The sequence below is a fragment of the Pseudorca crassidens genome, chromosome 9 (genome assembly GCF_039906515.1).
Source record: "Pseudorca crassidens isolate mPseCra1 chromosome 9, mPseCra1.hap1, whole genome shotgun sequence".
Classification (NCBI taxonomy): domain Eukaryota; kingdom Metazoa; phylum Chordata; class Mammalia; order Artiodactyla; family Delphinidae; genus Pseudorca; species Pseudorca crassidens.
Window position 1 is genome coordinate 92,093,130 of NC_090304.1, and position 18,893 is coordinate 92,112,022.

The following is an 18,893-nucleotide window of genomic DNA, read 5'->3' on the forward strand; positions in this document are numbered from 1 at the left end:
TTGTTTGTTATCTATTTTAAATATAGCTGTGTGTACATGTCAATCCCAAACTCCCAATCTATCCCTTCCCCCTATCCTTCCTCCCGGTAACCATAAGTTCGTTCTCTAAATCTGTGAGTCTGTTTCTGTTTTGTAAATAAGTTCATTTGTATTATTTTTTTTAGAGTCTACATATAAGCGATATCATATGATATTTGTCTTTCTCTGTCTGACTTACTTCACTTAGTATGATAATCTCCAGGTCCATCCATGTTGCTGCAAATCTGCCTTCAAAACTTTTAAAGCCAGTGATGAACTGAATCAAGCTAAAACTGTAACAAAGCCCAGACACAGCTCAGTGAGAGATTAAATTGACTCAATCCTGCATTCAAGTACCTTGAAAGAAGGAGCACACCCTTTGGTGGGGGGGGGGGGTATTATTTCCTTCAATATCTACTATTTGTTTATACAGAATGTCTTGACACAGAGTCAAAAAATTACAAGTCACATAAGGAAGACTCAAAGATAGTCCTGTTGTTGGAATTATTAGACAGAGACTTTAATATAACTGTGGCAAACATATTAAAGGCTCTAGTAGAAACATTGGACAATGTAAATAGATGGGGGAATTCCAGCAGAGAGGTCAAAATTATAAAAAAGACCCAAACAGTTATTTCGATGGAACTTATAGATGAAAATGTTAAAAATGAAAAAAAAATAATGCAGAAGTGAAAAATTCATTCGAATTATGACATGCTGGACTCAGAAGAAGAAAGCAATAATAAACTTGGAGACAGGCCAATAGCAGTTATACAAAATGAAGAACCAAAAGAAAAAAGGCAAAAACCCAGTAACAGAATATCTACGATATGTGGGGCAATATCATCTGGCCCAATATATAAGTAATTAGAGACCTAAAAGGAGAAGGGAGAGATAATGGAGCAGTAGATATATCTGAAGAGATAATGGCTTAGCATTTTCCCAAACTGAGGAAAGATATCAGATATACAAAGCTCAATGGACCCCTAGAGCAACAGACTTCCTCAACTACGCATATCTTAGTCAAACTGTTGAGAATCAAAGATGAGAAATCTTATAAGGAGCCCAAGAAAAAAGACACATGACATACAAGATGTATTAGTCAGGATTCTCCAGAGAAACATAACCTATAGGATGTATATCTATTATACACTGCTGAGTTTGTAGCAGAAATAGAAATAAAACTGTATGATAACAAGAGTACAAAGGGTAGCAGGAAGTAAGTAGAATTATACTGTTGTATGGTTGCTACATTAATTGCAGAATAGTATATTATTTTAAAATAGACTATCATAAGTTAAAGATGCACATTATAAACTCTAGAGCAGGGGGAGTGATTTTTTTCTACAGAGGACCAGGTGGTAAATATTTAAGGCTTCGTAGCCCAGAGTGTCTCTGTCACAAGTACTCAACTCTGCTGTTGTAGTGCAATGTGAAAATGACCACAGACCACATGTAAGCCTATGAAGGGCTGTGCTCCAATAAAATTGTATTTAGGAAAACAAGCTGTGGACCATTTGGGGACTGTAGACCATAGCTTGCTAGAGTTGAGAACCACTAATGATAAAACAGAGGTATAGCTAAAAATTCAATGAACTACACAGAGATTTGCACATAAATATTCATAGCAGCATTATTCATAATGGCTTCTAAATTGGAGACAGCCTACATGTCTTTTAACTGGTGAATATGGTACAGACAAAATTAGGTATAGGTATACACTGAAATAGAATTCAGCAATAAAAAGGAATGAACTGCTAATACATGCCAGGATTTGGATGAACCTCAAAACTATTATGCTCAATGAAAGACTCGGATACAAGAGACCACATATTTCATGATTCCATTTGCAATATGAAATTTGAAATGTCCAGAAAAGACAAGGTTGTAGAGACAGAAACTAGATCCGTGGTTGCTTGGGGTTGTGATGAAGATGAGACAAGAATTGGGATTAAGAGTAAATCGGCATGAAGTATCATCTTGGGGTGATGAACATGTTCCAAAACTGATTTATGGTGATGGTTGCACACAGTCATGAAACACAAAATAGGATGAAATGGAGGAGGTCTGGAGGCAGGGAAGCAGCTAGGAGGAAACAATTATAAGATCGCAAGGGAGGGACAAATCCAGGTGCACAAAACACCTGGAATGTTCTTTTGCCTCTGGGCTAATGTTTACCAACCACTGTCCCTGTTCTAACACACTCCTGAGGGTTGCGACACTCCTCTCAGTTACAGCAGTTGAGGCGGGGTGGTGGGTGGGTGTGTGCATTTGGAAAGAAGGTTCAACTGTACACTTGAAATGAGTGAATTATATGATATGTAATATTTTTACGCCTCAATAAAGTAATATTTATAAAAGTCAACTAAGACTTCTGTGACTACAGAAAATGTAATAAGCTGCAAAAAATGCACTCTTACCCTCACAATGGGAAAAAGCCAGATACTCTACAAAAGTGTAACTTTCTTGAGTACCTCAGAGAACTCAAGTAGCAAGAAACCACATGACCCAAATTCCAAGGAGGGACAATCTCCTTCAAGAAGAGGTGAGATACACAATCCCTTTCATCTTTGGCAGAGCAGGGGAAAAAGAGAGCAACAGAAAAAGAAAAGAAGAAACCAGCAAAAATGTAAATGAATTGTTAAAGGCCAAGTGTGAGTTTATGTGCTGGTGGGGCATTCCAGAAAAGAGTAGGAAGAGTCACCCGTAAGCTCTTCTGCATGGCTCTTCACTGGTGCTCAGGAGGAAGACTGGGGGCAGGGCAGGAGTTTGAGAGAGTACCCCTACTCGGTGCAGGCATGAAGGAAGGGATTGGCAGCTGCTAAGGGATAAGCATAAAGCCCTGCAGACTTTCCAAGGCTCTTCAGCAAAAACCTTCCATCACTTGAGGAGAAGCTGCAAACCCGTCTCAGGGCCCAGGCAAAACTCCGTTGCTAAGGAAGGAAGATTAGAAATTCAACATGTCCTGCCTTGAGAGTAGGACATGTAACTTTCTCATTCCCAGGACACAAGCAAAGATCCAATCCTGCAAAGACAGGAGGTAGGAGAATAAGACCCCTACTTCTAGGGAAGGGACAGGAAGCCATCATGGACCCAGGATTTATACTGACAGTAGGTAGAGGTCTGCTACCACCATGAATAGGGCAGGAAACTCCCACCGAGACCAACTTTGGATACAAGGCAGACTGTGGTTGCTATGGGAAGGAGGAGCGGGAACTCTGAAAAAAGATTTCTCAAAGATCCAGGCACAGAGGACCTGCCTAAGGCAGGCTGGACCAGGAAAACACTCTCTCCTGCCCCCACCCCAGGCCTAGTACCCAGGAACAATGGCACAGCAGCAGTCTGCAATCTGTGGAGGGAAAGCACCATGACATTGGCCTCAGAGCTGGCTGAGAGTGGAGGGGGAAGCAGGAACACTGAGGAAAGACCCTCCTGCATCTCAACCCCCAGCGTAAGCACAGGGCAACCAAGAATTTGAAGCCTGCGGTGCACTGAAGGTTAATTACAACACCAATAAGGAAGAGTTATTAGGGTGTTGTTAGGATAGCAACAACCTCCGTCTTTCTGTAGGTTGGAATGGAACTGGAACTGGGCTGGACCTCAAAAGGTTTGTTATCCACTTGTATTCTGACCACTGCCAATACTGACGGACTCTGGAGCCAGGACCTTACACTCCTTCCCATGGCAATTTGATACACCAGAAATACATCTACATGTGGAACAACTCCTACACAAGACCTACTGAATGCTGGCAGAAGACCTCAGACCTCCCAAAGGCAAGAAACCCACCACGTAGCTGGGTAGGGCAAAAGAAAAAAGAAAAAAACGGAGACAAAAGAATAGGGACAGGACCTGCACCAGTGGGAGGGAGCTGTGAAGGAGGAAAAGTTTCCACACACTAGGAAGCCCCTTCGCGGGCAGAGACTGTGGGTGGCGGAGGGGGAAAGCTTCGGGGGTGGCGGAGGGGGAAAGCTTTGGAGCCGCGGAGGAGAGCACAGCAACAGGGGTGCGGAGGGCAAAGCGGAGAGATTCCCGCACAGAGGATCAGGGCCGACGGGCACTCACCAGACCGATAGGCTTGTCTGCTCACCCGCCGGGGCCGGCAGGACTGGGAGCTGAGGCTTGGGCTTCGTCGGAGCGCAGGGAGAGGACTGGGGATGGGGGCGTGAACACAGCCTGCGGGGTTAATGCACCACTGCTGACCGGGAGGGAGTCCGGGGAAAAGTCTGCACCTGCTGAAGAGGCAAGAGACTTTTTCTTCCCTCTTTGTTTCCTGGTGCTCGAGGAGAGGGGATTAAGAGTGCTGCTTAAAGAAGCTCCAGAGACCGGCGTGAGCCGTGGCCAAAAGTGCGGACCCCAGAGACAGGCATGAGACGCTAAGGCTGTTGCTGCCGCCACCAAGAAGCCTGTGTGCGACCACAGGTTACTATCCACACCCCACTTCCGGGGAGCCTGTCCAGCCCGCCACTGCCAGGGTCCCAGGATCCAGGGACAACTTCCCCGGGAGAATGCACGGCGTGCCTCAGGCTGGTGCAATGTAATGCCAGCCTCTGCTGCCGCAGGCTCTCCCCACACTCCGTGCCCCTTCCTCCCGCCGGCCTGAGTGAGCCGGAGCCCCCAAATCAGAGGCTCCTTTAACCCCATCCTGTCTGAGCCAAGAACAGACGCCCTCCGGCGACCTACATGCAGAGGTGGGGCCAAATCCAAAGCTGAGCCCCTGGGAGCTGTGAGAACAAAGAAGAGAAAAGGAAATCTCTCCCAGCAGCCTCAGAAGCAGCAAATTAAAGCTCCACAATCAACTTGATGTACCCTGCATCTGTGGAATACATGAATAGACAACGAATCATCCCAAATTGAGGAGGTGGACTTTGAGAGCAAGATTTATGATTTTTTCCACTTTTCCTCTTTTTGTGAGTGTGTATGTGTATGCTTCTGTGTGAGATGTTGTCTGTATAGCTTTGCTTCCACCATTTGTCCTAGGGTTCTATCCTTCCTTTTTTTTGTTGTTGTTTTAATTTTTTTTCTCAATAATTATTTTTTATTTTATTAACTTTATTTTATTTTACTTTATCTTCTTTCTTTCTTTCCTTCCTTCCCTCCTTTAGACTACGAATCATCCCAAATTGAGGAGGTGGACGTTGAGAGCAAGATTTATGATTTTTTCCCCATTTCCTCTTTTTGTGAGTGTATGCTTCTGTGTGAGATGTTGTCTGTATAGCTTTGCTTCCACCATTTGTCCTAGGGTTCTATCCGTCCGTTGTTTTTTTTTTTTAATATTTTTCTTAATAATAATTTTTTATTTTAATAACTTTACTATATTTTCTTACTTCATTTTATTTTACTTTATCTTCTTTCTTTCCTTCTTTCTTTTTTTCCTTCTTTCCTTCCTTCCTTCCTTCCTTAGGCCCTCCCTCCCTCACTTCTTTCTTTCCTTCTTTCTTTCTTTCTACTTCTACTAATTCTTTCTTTCTACTTTTCTCCCTTTTATTCTGAGCTGTGTGGATGAAAGGCTCTTGGTGCTGCAGCCAGAAGTCAGTGCTGTGCCTCTGAGGTAGGAGAGCCAACTTCAGGACACTGGTCCACAAGAGACCTCCCAGCTCCACATAATATCAAATGGCGAAAATCTCCCAGAGATCTCCAGCTAAACACCAGCACCCACCTTCACGCAATGACCAGCAAGCTACAGTGCTGGACATCCTATGCCAAACAACTAGCAAGACAGGAACACAAATGCACCCATTATCAGAGAGGCTGCCTAAAATCATAATAAGTCCACAGACACCCCCAAACACACCACCAGACGTGGACCTGCCCACCAGAAAGACAAGATCCAGCCTCATCCACCAGAACTCAGGCACTAGTCCCCTCCACCAGGAAGCCTACACAATCCACTGAACCAACCTTAGCCACTGGGAACAGACACCAAAAACAATGGGAACTATGAACCTGGAGCCTGCAAAAAGGAGACCCCAAACACAGTAAGATAAGCAAAATGAGAAGACAGAGAAACACACAGCAGATGAAGGAGCAAGATAAAAACCCAACAGACCTAACAAATGAAGAGGAAATAGGCAGTCTACCTGAAAAAGAATTCAGAATAATGATAGTAAAGATGATCCAAAATCTTGGAAATAGAATGGACAAAATGCAAGAAACATTTAACAAGGACCTAGAAGAACTAAAGATGAAACAAACAATGATGAACAACACAATAAATGAAATAAAAAATACTCTCTATGGGATCAATAGCAGAATAACTGAGGCAGAAGAACGGATAAGTGACCTGGAAGATAAAATAGTGGAAATAACTACTGCAGAGCAGAATAAAGAAAAAAGAATGAAAAGAACTGAGGACAGTCTCAGAAACCTCTGGGACAACATTAAATGCACCAACATTCGAATTATAGGGGTTCCAGAAGAAGAAGAGAAAAAGAAAGGGACTGAGAAAATATTTGAAGAGATTATAGTTGAAAACTTCCCTAATATGGGAAAGGAAATAGTTAATCAAGTCCAGTAAGCACAGAGAGTCCCATACAGGATAAATCCAAGGAGAAACACGCCAAGACACATATTAATCAAACTGTCAAAAATTAAATACAAAGAAAACATATTAAAAGCAGCCAGGGAAAAACAACAAATAACACAAAAGGGAATCCCCATAAGGTTAACAGCTGATTTTTCAGCAGAAACTCTGCAAGCCAGAAGGGACTGGCAGGACATATTTAAAGTGATGAAGGAGAAAAACCTGCAACCAAGATTACTCTACCCAGCAGGATCTCATTCAGATTTGATGGAGAAATTAAAACCTTTACAGACAAGCAAAAGCTGAGAGAGTTCAGCACCACCAAACCAGCTCTACAACAACTGCTAAAGGAACTTCTCTAGGCAAGAAACACAAGAGAAGGAAAAGACCTCCAAGAATGAACCCAAAACAATTAAGAAAATGGGAATAGGAACATACATATCGATAATTACCTTAAATGTAAATGCTGTAAATTCTGTAAATGCTGTAAATCTAAATGCTCTCACCAAAAGACACAGATTGGCTGAATGGATACAAAAACAAGACGCATATATTTGCTGTCTACAAGAGACCCACTTCAGACCTAGAGACACATACAGACTGAAAGTAAGGGGATAGAAAAAGATATTTCATGCAAATGGAAACCAAAAGAAAGCTGGAGTAGCAATTCTCATATCAGACAACATAGACTTTAAAATAAAGACTATTAGAAGAGACAAAGAATGACACTACATAATGATCAAGGGATTGATCCAAGAAGAAGATATAACAATTGTAAATATTTATGCACCCAACATAGGAGCACCTCAATACATAAGGCAAATACTAACAGCCATAAAAGGGGAAATTGACAGTAACACATTCATAGTAGGGGACTTTAACACCCCACTTTCACCAATGGACAGATTATCCAAAATGAAAATAAATAAGGAAACACAAGCTTTAAATAATACATTAAACAAGATGGAGTTAATTGATATTTATAGGACATTCCATCTAAAAACAACAGAATACACATTTTTCTCAAGTGCTCATGGAACATTCTCCAGGATAGATCATATCTTGGGTCACAAGTCAAGCCTTGGTAAATTTAAGAAAATTGAAACTGTTTCAAGTATCTTTTCCGACCACAACGCTATGAGACTAGATATCAATTACAGGAAAAGATCTGTAAGAAATACACACACATGGAGGCTAAACAATACACTACTTAATAACGAAGTGATCACTGAAGAAATCAAAGAGGAAATCAAAAAATACCTAGAAACAAATGACAATGGAGACACGACGACCCAATATCTATGGGATGTAGCAAAAGTAGTTCTAAGAGGGAAGATTATAGCAATACAATCCTACCTTAAGAAACAGGAAATATCTTGAATAAACAACCTAACTTTCACCTAAAGCAATTAGAGAAAGAAGAACAAAAAAACCCCAAAGTTAGCAGAAGGAAAGAAATCATAAAAATCAGATCAGAAATAAATGAAAAAGAAATGAAGGAAACGATAGTAAAGATCAATAAAACTAAAAGCTGGTTCTTTGAGAAGATAAATAAAATTGAGAAACCATTAGCCAGACTCATCAAGAAAAAAAAGGAGAAGACTCAAATCAATAGAATTAGAAATGAAAAAGGAGAAGTAACAACTGACACTGCAGAAATACAAAATATCATGAGAGATTACTACAATCAACTCTATGCCAATAAAATGGACAACCTGGCAGAAATGGACAAATTCTTAGAAATGCACAACCTGCCAAGACTGAATCAGGAAGAAATAGAAAATATGAACAGACCAATCACAAGCACTGAAATTGAAATGGTGATTAAAAATCTTCCAACAAACAAAAGCCCAGGACCAGATGGCTTTACAGGTGAATTCTATCAAATATTTAGAGAAGAGCTAACACTTATCCTTCTCAAACTCTTCCAAAATATAGCAGAGGGAGGAACACTCCCACACTCATTCTACGAGGCCACCATCACCTTGATACCAAAACTAGACAAGGATGTCACAAAGAAAGAAAACTACAGGCCAATATCACTGATGAACATAGATGCAAAAAAATCCTCAACAAAATACTAGCAAATAGAATCCAACAGCACATTCAATGGATCATACACCATGATCAAGTGGGGTTTATTCCAGGAATGCAAGGATTCTTCAATATACGCAAAACAATCAATGTGATAAACCATATTAACAAATTGAAGGAGAAAAACCATATGATCATCTAAATAGTTGCAGAGAAAGCTTTCGACAAAATTCAACACCCATTTATGATAAAATCCTTGCAGAAAGTAGGCATAGAGGGAACTTTCCTCAACATAATAAAGGCCATATATGACAAACCCACAGCCAACATTGTCCTCAATGGTGAAAAACTGAAAGCATTTCCACTAAGGTCAGGAACATGACGAAGCTGCCCACTCTCACCACTCTTATTCAACATAGTTTTGGAAGTTTTAGCCACAGAAATCAGAGAAGAAAAGGAAATAAAAGGAATCCAAATCAGAAAAGAAGAAGTAAAGCTGTCACTGTTTGCAGATGACATGATACTATACATAGAGAATCCTAAAGATACTACCAGAAAACTACTAGAGCTAATCAATGAATTTGGTAAAGGAGCAGGATACAAAATTAATGCACAGAAATCTCTGGCATTCCTATACACTAATGATGAAAAATCTGAAAGTGAAATCAAGAAAACACTCCCATTTACCATTGCAACAAAAAGAATAAAATATCTAGGAATAAACCTACCTAAGGAGACAAAAGACCTGTATGCAGAAAATTCTAAGACACTGATGAAAGAAATTAAAGATGATACAAATAGATGGAGAGATATACCATGTTCTTGGATTGGAAGAATCAACATTGTGAAAATGACTCTACTACCCAAAGCAATCTACAGATTCAATGCAATCCCTATCAAACTACCACTGGCATTTTTCACAGAAGTAGAACAAAAAATTTCACAATTTGTATGGAAACACAAAAGACCCTGAATAGCCAAAGCAATCTTGAGAACAAAAAACGGAGCTGTAGGAATCAGGCTCCCTGACTTCAGACTATACTACAAAGCTACAGTAATCAAGACAGTATGGTACTGGCACAAAAACAGAAATATAGATCAATGGAACAGGATAGAAAGCCCAGAGATAAACCCACGCACATATGGTCACCTTATCTTTGATAAAGGAGGCAGGAATGTACAGTGGAGAAAGGACAGCCTATTCAATAAGTGGTGCTGGGAAAACTGGACAAGTACATGTAAAAGTATGAGACTAGATAACTCCCTAACACCATGCACAAAAATAAGCTCAAAATGGATTAAAGACCTAAATATAAGGCCAGAAACTATCAAACTCTTAGAGGAAAACATAGGCAGAACACTCTATAACATAAATCACAGCAAGATCCTTTTTGACCCACCTCCTAGAGAAATGGAAATAAAAACAAAAATAAACAAATGGGACCTAATGAAACTTCAAAGCTTTTGCACAGCAAAGGAAACCATGAACAAGGCCAAAAGACAACCCTCAGAATGGGAGAAAATATTTGCAAATGAAGCAACTGATAAAGGATTAATCTCCAAAATTTACAAGCAGCTCATGCAGCTCAATAACAAAAAAACAAACAACCCAATCCAAAAATGGGCAGAAGACCTAAATAGACATTTCTCCAAAGAAGATATACAGACTGCCAACAAACACATGAAAGAATGCTCAACATCACTAATCATTAGAGAAATGCAAATCAAAACTACAATGAGATATCATCTCACACCAGTCAGAATGGCCATCATCAAAAAATCTAGAAACAATAAATGCTGGAGAGGGTGTGGAGAAAAGGGAACCCTCTTACACTGTTGGTGGGAATGTAAATTGATACAGCCACTGTTGAGAACAGTATGGAGGTTCCTTGAAAAACTACAAATAGAACTACCATATGACCCAGCAATCCCACTACTGGGCATATACCCTGAGAAAACTATAATTCAAAAAGTGTCATGTACCAAAATATTCATTGCAGCTCTACTTAACAATAGCCCGGAGATGGTAACAACCTAAGTGTCCGTCATCGGATGAATGGATAAAGAAGATGTGGCACATATGTACAATGGAATATTACTCAGCCATAAAAAGAAATGAAATTGAGCTATTTGTAATGAGGTGGATAGACCTAGAGTCTGTCATACAGAGTGAAGTAAGTCAGAAAGAGAGAGACAAATACTGTATGCTAACACATATATATTGAATTTAAGAAATAAAAAACTGTCATGGAGAACCTAGGGGTAAGACAGAAAAAAAGACACAGACCTACTAGAGAATGGACTTGAGGATATGGGGAGGGGGAAGGGTAAGCTGTGACAAAGCGAGAGAGAGGCATGGACGTATATACACTACCAAATGTAAGGTAGATAGCTAGTGGGAAGCAGCTGCATAACACAGGGAGATCAGTTCGGTGCTTTGTGACCGCCTGGAGGGGTGGGATAGGGAGGGTGGGAGGGAAGGAGACACAAGAGGGAAGAGGTATGGGAACATATGTATATGTATAACTGATTCACTTTTTTATAAAGTAGAAACTAACGCACCATTGTAAAGCAATTATACTCCAATAAAGATGTTAAAAAAACAAGATTTAGCAGTTGGAGATTGGAGATGCAAAGGTAATCTTAAGCAAACAATATAAACTTACTCTGTAGGGCTGACTCCAGGGTTGTTCAAGGAAAGGGTAGCCTTTTCGGTCAGCATATGTTACTTTTATTTTCTCTGTAAGCTCAGCAATCTTATTATGCAGACAATAAACCATCTAATTTTCCTCTTGATTCCTCTTTTGCTGTCACATTTTTTTCCTCACCAAGAAAGTAGCTTTAAACATATTTTACCCTTTGCTGCTCTTATTCCATATTGCATTCTCTTTTCCTGCTAGAATGGCCCCTATCCTGGTTTCCTTTCCACCTGCCTCTAGAAAGCTTAGGATTCTGCTTTTCTAAACAAGGATGGTATCTACATTTGTGAACTAGAGTGGGACTCCCCATGAAGTCTTGAAAGGTGAGTCCTAGTTAGCTAGGAGACAAAGGCATACCTGGAAGGAGGGCATTCCAGGCAGAGGGGAAATCATGGGCAAAGCATAAAATGGGAAAATCAAGTTATGTTTGGGAATGGTGGTGGTACAAGGTGGCTGAGGTGTATGTGAAGAGGCAGATGAAGCTGGAAAGAAGGGACCACCCCCCGCACTGGCTTTCAGGGTACAATCACTCTCCTTAGTATGGCATTCAAGAGTGTTCATCTCTGAGAATTTCCAGACTGAAATGCTTCCCTCCTACACAGATGAAGACACACCCAAAGCCCCTCATGAGCTTTGAATGAAATAGATCTAGGTTTGTATACATGCTTTGCAACATACAAGCTGCTTGATCTTAGGAAAGTTGTTTAAAATCTCCCAATTTCCTCAATATGTTTACCTCAAAGAGATATTGTGAGGACTTAATTACATGAAAAGAATTTATAACATACTTAATACAGCACTTGGCGTCTAAAAAGTCCTCAGTAAATGGTAACTAGTAGTAGTGATAGGGTTGTGTCCTAAAATGCTGAATTACTTTCAGTTCTCTGAATGTACTACATTCATCCTCATCTGCATATTTTTGCAGATGTTGTGATCTCCACCTGGAGTTTTCCTAAAGCCTTCTCTGACTTTCCTCTCTCCACCTCTGATTGCTTTTGAGAGCTCTCTTTCTAGCACAGAGGTTTCTTAATCCAATGGTCCCCTTGGGAGATCCGTAGATGGAAATCAGAGGAGTCTGTGAATTTAGATGGGAAAAAGGTTGCATCTTTATTTTCACTAACATCTCACTGAGAGTCAGCATTTTAAAATTTTTGTATGTAGATAATAAAGTTCAATAGTATTAGTAATATCTAATATTTAAGCCATTAAAAATCACAAATATTTCATATCATGTCACAGTTGTTGCAGATTTCGCAAAATAGCATTTACTCTCACCACTACTTTGAAATTGTTGTAAACCGTTGTTATTTAATGTGGTAAATTGGAAGGGCATATATTTCTATATCATATTTTAAAATACTTTGAAAACTATAATTCAGTATAATTAATTTCCTTTCAAATCCTACATATTTTAATTCATGCACTTAATATTGTTTTGAGAAAAGTTTCATAGATTGTGAAAGGGTTCTATGCCTCCCCCCAAAAAAATTAAGAACCCCTGTTCTTATACTTACTCTAGTGTATTTTCCACTAATTTAGATAAATATGATATTTTCAGTTAAAAATTAGCCTACAGTTGCAAATTTGCATTCTGAGCAAAACTTCTTCGTCTCATTTAATGCCATAATCTTCCTCAATCAAAAGGGAATATAACAGACAATTACTTACTTTTAGTTGTAGACAATGTCCAATCAGCTCATTGAACATGTGCTTTCTTTAAATTAAGGTTTTTCTCTTCAGGACTTCCCTGGTGGTGCAGTGGTTAAGAATCCGCCTGCCAATGCAGGGGACATGGGCTCGAGCCCTTGTCCGGCAAGATACCACATGCTGCGGAGCAACTAAGCTTGTGCGCCACAACTACTGAAGCCCGTGTGCCCTAGAGCCCGTGCTCCACAACAAGAGAAGCCACCACAATGAGAAGCCCGCACACCGCAACGAAGAGTAGCCCCCACTCGGTGCAACTAGAGAAAGCCCGAGTGCAGCAACGAAGACCCAACACAGCCAGAAATAAATAAAAATTTAAAAAAAAAAAGTTTTCTTCTTTGGTCCGAGGATCTTTGTCTCCCTAAACTGTTTTTTTTTTTATCCCTTTGAAATAAATGCTGGAGGACTTCCAACTTCAGCCTAGGATGGAGTTGGCCGTCAGGAATATCATCACTCCCACAGTCACAGGAAAAATCCAGATAATCTACAAAAAGATAACTTTTGTTTAACTACCAGAAACTGGGGTCACAGGCCAACCATCTAACTTAAAAATCTGACAAAAGCAAAGTACTTCCAAGAAGAGAAGGGACACAAACACTGACTCACTTTTGCGGGGGGAGATGGGTAAGAAGAATTTAGTTTATTTAAAAAAAAATAATTTGCTAAAAGCTGAGTATGGGCTAGTGTAAGGATAGAGAGCTTCTAGGAGTGAAGACATGAAGAGACTTTGCACCTACCTGCCACCTCGTCTCCTTGGGCCTCCACCAAGCACTCACGAGGAAGACTTGGAACAGGGCAGGAGGCTGGATGAAGTCTCCCTCAGTGGCACAGGCCTGGAAGAGAAGGCAACTGCTTGATGGGAAAGGCACCAAGTCTCCCCTGCATCCTTCTTCCCTAAGAGCAAAAGCTTGTGCCACTGCGGGAGGAACAGTGAACACTTCCCAGAGCACACGTGAAGACTGACTCTGCCTGGGGAAGTGGAGAAGGAAGAAAACTGTAGACTCCTGTGGGAGCGGGGGAAACTCCTGGACTCAGGCCATTAGAGATTTCCTAATGCTGTGGGGAGGGGGACAGGACCACTGAGAAGGCCACCCCCCAACTCCTGCCCAATCCAGGGGCATAGGGCTTGCCTAAGATGGAGGCTGAGCCAGAGCAGCAGAGAGTGCCATTTCTTCTCCCCACCAGGCTGGGCAGTGCCAAGTGAGAGACAACTGCAGTCTACCACAGGAGAAGGGGCAAGGCGTGGAGAGAGACTCGGAGACATAGACAGGGAAGGGTGAAGCTAAGGGTGAAACAGGAACACGATAGAAACAATACCCACCCTAAGCACAAAGTAACTCCAGAGAAATTTGAAGCTCGTGTTGAACCAAGGTCAACATAGTGACAAAAGGCCCAAACCCAGCTCAGCTACTGACTAGATTGAGTGAACCACCCCCATCCCCAACCCTGGCCTCCAACACATTCTGATGGCCTAGAAGAAGAGGTGTATCATTTCTATGCACAAATACTGTTTGTTTCAGTCTATACTCTTCTAAACTTTGTTTATGACAATGAATAAAATATGAGATGAACACAGGAAGAGCGAGGAAAAATAATCCATGGTAAAGAGGAAAGCAATCAATAGTATCAGACTAATATACAATAATATAACCCAGATACTGGAATTCAGACAGGGGAAGTTACAGAGATGAAGTATGTCTTTGATGGCTATAATGGTTAATTTTATGTGTTAATTTAACTGGGCTAAAGGATGCCCAGATAGCTGGTAGAACATTATTTCTGGGTGTATCAGTGAGGGTCTTTCCAGAAGAGAATACTGACTCAAGGTAGATGGAGTGAAGAAGATTGCCCCCATCCCTAACCAATGTGAGTGGGCATCATCTAATCCAATGACAATTGGAAGAGAACAAGAAAATGGAGGGAGAGTGAATTTGATCTCTGCTTAAGCCAGGACACCTATATTTTCCTACCCCTAGATATCAGTGCTTCTGGTTCCCTGGCCTTTGGACTTGGACCAGGACTTACATATATATGTCTCCCAAAACACAATAATAAGATAATAAACAACCCAATTAAAAATGGGCAAATGTTAAACATTTCACCAAAGAAGATATACAGATGACAAATGAACATATAAAAAGATGCTCAACATCTTCAGACATTAGGAAATGAAAGTTAAAATTATAATGAGATAATACTATACATCTATTATAATGCCTAAAACAAAACAAAACAAAACAAAAAAACCCCTGACAGTACCAAGTACTAAGAAGAATGTGGAGCAACTGAAACTTTCATACATTGCTGATGGAGTATGCAAAAATGGCGAAGACACTGTGAAAAAGTTTGGAAATTTTTTATAATGTTAAAATAGACTTATCATATTACCCAGCATGATCACCACCCAAGAGAAATGAAAACTGATGTTCACACAAAAACCTGTATGTGAATGTATATAGAAGGTTTATTCACAACTGCCAAAAAACTGGAAATAACTCAAATGTCCTTCAATTGTGTAAACATGCTGGGATACATCCATCTAATGGAATACTACTCAGCAGTAGAAAGGAAAAAACTTCTGAGTGATACACAGTGTATGAATCTAAAATGTATTGGGTGGGCTAAATTGTTCATTCTGTTTTTTCTGTAAGATGGCTCTAGTAGCACTTAGTTGTCTTTAACTTCATTTGAAACAATTTTGTTAGATTGTATATGACAACCGTTATATCAGCATCTATTAAAAAAAAGACTTATCAAAATTGGTGAATTTTGGGGTAGCCATTTTAATATTGAAGATGGAAGAAAAAAAAAGCAACATTTTCGGTGTATTATGTTTTATTATTTCAAGAAAGGTAAAAATGCAACCAAAATGCAAAAAAAGATTTGTGCAGTGTGTGGAGAAGGTGCTGTGACTGATCGAACGTGTCAAAAGTGGTTTGCGAAGTTTCCTCCTGGAGATTTCTTGCTGGACGATGCTCCATGGTTGGGTAGACCAGTGAAGTTGATAGTGATCAAATTGAAACAATAATTGAGAACAATCAACGTTATACCACGCGGGAGAGAGCTGACATACTCAAAATATCCAGATCAAGTGTTGAAAATCATTTGCACCATCTTGGTTGTATTCATCACTTTGATGTTTGGATTCCATGTAAGTTAAGCGAAAAAAACCTTCCTGACCATACTTCCGCATGCGATTCTCTACTGAAACGTAATGAAAGGGCTCCATTTTCTTGCTGCGACCCCTCCCGTTGCGGAGCACAGGCTCCGGACGCGCAGGCCCAGCCATGGCCGTGGCTCACGGGCCCCGCCGCTCCGCGGCATGTGGGATCCTCCTGGACCAGGGCAGAAATCCGCGTCCCCTGCATCGGCAGGCGAACTCTCAACCACTGCGCCACCAGGGAAGCCCCAGGGTTCCATTTTTAAAACAAATTGTGATGGGTGATGAAAAGTGGATACTGTACAACAGTGTGGAACGGAAGAGATCATGGGGCAAGCGAAATGAACCACCACCAACCACACCAAAGGCTGGTCTTCATCCAAAGGTGATGTTGTATACATGGTGGGATTGGAAGGGAGTCCTCTATTATGAGCTCCTTCCAGAAAACCAAATGATTAATTCCAACAAGTACTGCTCCCAATTAGACCAACTGAAAGCAGCACTCGCCGAAAAGCATCAGGAATTAGTCAACAGAAAATGCATAATCTTCCATCAGGATAACGCAAGACTGCATGTTGCCTTGATGACCAGGCAAAAACTATTACAGCTTGGCTGGGAAGATTTGATCCATCTGCCGTATTCACCAGACATTGCAGCACCTTCAGATTTCCATTTATTTCAATCTTTACAAAATTCTCTTAATGGAAAAAATTTCAGTTCCCCAGAAGACTGTAAAAGGCACCACCTGGAACAGTTCTTTGCTCAAAAAGATAAAAAGTTTTGGGAAGATGGAATTATGAAGTTGCCTAAAAATGGCAGAAGGTAGTGGAACAAAAGGGTGAATACGTTGTTCAATAAAGTTCTTGGTGAAAATGAAAAACGTGTCTTTTATTTCTACTTAAGAAACCGAAGGGACTTTTGGTCCCACCCAATATTATGCTAAGAAAAAGAACCTAGACTAAAAAGGCTTATAGGACATTCTGGAAAAGACAAAACCTTAGGAACAGAAAACAGATTAAGAGTTGCTGGAGTTGGGGGTTGGGACAAGGATTGACCACAAAGGGATATGAGATGGTGTTCTGGGTGATGGAATTGTTCTGTATCTTGATTGTGGTAATGGTCTTATTACTGTCAAAACTCACCAAACTGCATATTAAATACGGTGAATTTTATTGTATATGAATTGTACTCAATAAATTGAATTTTAAAAATCTGGACAGAGTGTCATTTTCCACATTTGCTCCTGTCAGACTCTTCTGCACACCATGAAGAAAGGGGCTCCTTGAAGGTACAGAGTCCTTAAAGGGACATGCATATAATTTTGTATACAGTTAAATACATGACATCATATATTATCTTATTTTATCTTATTTATTATATTTAATTTTCCAATGAAAACATAGTTTCATTATAGATATATAACATAGCTTAGCCATACCATTCCCACTTTCTTTATGATAATGCTATTATCTTGGTAAAACATAGAATATCTGTTTAAGATTAGTTCAAAAATGTTTTCTCATCCATTATATGATAACTAATTTGAAATGCTGATTTTTTTCCTCCAACAATCTCTCCAATTAGAATGTTGTAAGCTCATCACATCTTGATGATCTGTTAACAAAAAATGTATGACCTGAACTTGTTCAAAGTTTAAAAATTTTATGAGCATAGTACATGATTTTGGTCCCTTTGGTAGTCGTACTTTATGGGGAGTTATATTAGTACTTAATATATCAATTCTAAAAATAAAAGGGTTGTAAAGTCTGAAGATCTTGAAGTATGCAAAGAGGCATGTACCTTTTAAAATATTTCAACAACTTCTCTGAAGCCCACATAGTTAACATTGAGAATTAGTAAGACAGGACACGGACAGCCAGAACGCATTGCTATGAGTCAGTGTAGGTGGGAAATTGTTTGGCGTGTTAGAAAGAATTTATAATTTGGAGTCAGAAAGGCTGAGTGTGTAGGTGGCAAAGTCAAGGTCAGGATCTAGGGATTCAGAGGAGGGCTGACCATCAAAGTCAGAAGCTCCTCCGTGGAACTATCCCCTCCTACACCGCCTCACTCTAACTAAAGCTACCATGTTTGCACGTGGACAATGCACTAGGACCTTTACTTGCACTGAAACATTAATCTTCATGACAAACCTGTGTGCAGTTCTTCTTCTTCTCATTTTATAGAAAAAGAGACTGAGCTAGTGGCAAAGTCAGGAACTGAACTTACACCTTTCTGATTCCAGTGTCCCTACTCTGTTCCACACTATCCTGCATCTTAGGAGGAACTGCCCAGCATTCAGTCTTTTTGGCCCTACTGCACATTTTCCAGATTTCTGAAGACTCTTTCCACATCTTTGAACAATTATACCACTCTTTCCACTGACCCTATCTCCTTTCTTTATGATTTGTGGCATGTTCTAGACATCAGAGAGGACCAGCACCCCCCCGCCCCCCGCACCAAGGCCCTGCCTGACAGTTTCCTACTCTTTGCTTTTTACTAAGGTCCACACGTTTTCTCTCCTGTAGCAGGTTCATTCCTTTTTACAAGATCATCTCTCTGATACGCATCACCATTTTCAGTTTTATAACATTTCTTGCTGGCCTGGAGCCAACGTCAGGGTCTTCTTTACAGTGAAAGCCCCATAGCACCATAATTATCCTTAATCAGGGGATGGGGAAAATTTTCCCCTAAAAATAACTCAATTAGATTATTATTATCAAGGTTTAAAAGGTGTATGCCCAGATCAGTTCTGATT

The 18,893-nt window shown here is 40.3% G+C and overlaps 1 protein-coding gene and 1 long non-coding RNA gene across 2 annotated transcripts in view; one reads left to right on the top strand and one right to left on the bottom strand.

Moving 5' to 3' along the window:
• LOC137230884 (uncharacterized) overlaps nucleotides 1-17,355 on the top strand; it is a 46,862-nt gene extending 29,507 nt beyond the window's left edge. Inside the window, exon 3 of the long non-coding RNA XR_010946285.1 lies at nucleotides 13,015-17,355. This is a non-coding gene — a long non-coding RNA (uncharacterized lncRNA). The remainder of the gene's footprint in view (nucleotides 1-13,014) is intronic.
• Nucleotides 1-18,893, bottom strand: part of LOC137230882 (NXPE family member 4-like) — a 74,901-nt gene that overhangs the window by 30,146 nt on the left and 25,862 nt on the right. The gene's annotated exons all lie outside the window — the stretch shown is intronic.